This window comes from Branchiostoma lanceolatum, chromosome 18, assembly GCF_035083965.1.
Source record: "Branchiostoma lanceolatum isolate klBraLanc5 chromosome 18, klBraLanc5.hap2, whole genome shotgun sequence".
NCBI lineage: Eukaryota > Metazoa > Chordata > Leptocardii > Amphioxiformes > Branchiostomatidae > Branchiostoma > Branchiostoma lanceolatum.
This window is the reverse complement of record NC_089739.1, coordinates 12,312,698-12,314,502: the sequence shown is the minus strand read 5'-3', so window position 1 is coordinate 12,314,502 and position 1,805 is coordinate 12,312,698.

Here is a 1,805-nt window from a genome sequence, read left to right as displayed (position 1 = left end):
GACTGTGTAAACACAGGCTAACATTACACCAGCTCAACATATCGTCTCGATCATGAAAATTAATCTCTTTTGGGAAACGAAACACTCTTTGAAAATTCCAAAAAGAAAAGACTGCGAACATTGTGGCTTAATCTGACATATCAGTTCTGAAAAACATTTATCAAATTCAACCGTTTAAAAAAAAAAAATATTGTTATGATCAGGATGAAACCCTACCGACTTGCACACTGCGAACAAAATGAAGAAAAGACTGCTAAATTCAGTGAGATCATTCTCCAAAAGCTTCCTTCATTTTGAACTAGATTTCAAGGAAAACCCCAAAACTGGAGCAATGAAAAGTGCCTGTTCAATAATATGCATTTCATATTTTGTTTTTATTTTGCTCGCCATAGCTATATGATTGATGTATATGAGGATGCAATTTACTCATGCTTTTTAGCTTAAACATTTAAAGAATCATCATTACCTATGCATAAGAAATCGTTATCTAAAGGTAAAGAATACTTCAAGTAAAACGGTCATTCAAAAATACAATCAAAATTACATTTCAACATCCAAAACCTTTAGCCCATTTTGACCAACCAGGCTTGGTCTAGTTGTACTGAAGACGGTGTGAGAGAAGAGGTGCTAAACGGATTTTTAAAAAAAATCATCTTTGCAAGTTAAAAGCTGAAAGCTTGAGTTATTCTTTGCCTATTACCTCTTTTTCGACCTGGGATTTAAGAGATCATAATAGCAAAATAACCACTAGGATATGATATAAAGACTAATAATATTGTTGGATCAACGCTCTGTTAATTAAGTTCTATGCTTAATTAACAAACTATCAAACATTTAGAATGTTGGCAGTTACGATATTATCATAAAGATCTTTGAAAGAAAGTGACGTTGAAAATATGCAATATTAGAAAAAAAAACAGTGTTGCAAAAACAGGCAACAAACACTGCGAACGAGCCAGATCCTTACATCTGCTTGGAGATTGATAAAACATAGAGAATTGTGCAGGCCAATCATCCAAATATAACATCTAATTGCAATGTCTTTTTTCATTCTCTCTTTCTGGTGCCCGTCTGATGAAATGCCCTATCTAAAAACAAATCCCAAAGGACATAACTATCCCCTCCGTTGTAACATTGACCGGTGTATCGGGAAGTAATGAATACAGTAAAGACAGTAACACATAAATAAAGGCACTTAACCACATATCACCTGTAGGGTATGAATCCCAGGTACATGTAACCAAGAAAGACAGAAATAAACGATTAAAGCCAAGTGTTGTCAAGTTTTGGTACCTGTATCTACATCCTTACATAGAAGCTGTAGTAGCAGCGAGCATTCTAAGAAATATCTGCTTAATTCTACTTCATGTCTTATTTGCAGCGTTGCACCGTTTTGAATTAGAGACAGGAAATGGCATTACTTTGTCCATTTCACAATGCTAAAATATAATGACAATGACAATGAAATCGATTGCATATTCATGCTCAACAAAGGGCTAAATGCATTATAATATGAAGAAAATAAGAAAACTACGCTATGATTTACATGCTTCTTCTCTCTTCTTCAAACATATTCACAGAGTTTTTTTTCATTACATCGTAATTAGCTGCATACATTTCATATGCGAACATTTGTTCCATTGTTAAATTTACATATCTTTGGTCTAGCAGTATGGCACTAACAAGAGAATTGCGTATATCTTTATAAAAAGAGCATTCTAGAACAAAGTGTACTTCATTTTCTATATAGTTCTCATTACAAAATGTACTATCACTAGGAGGAGTCCGGTTATATCTACCAGCTT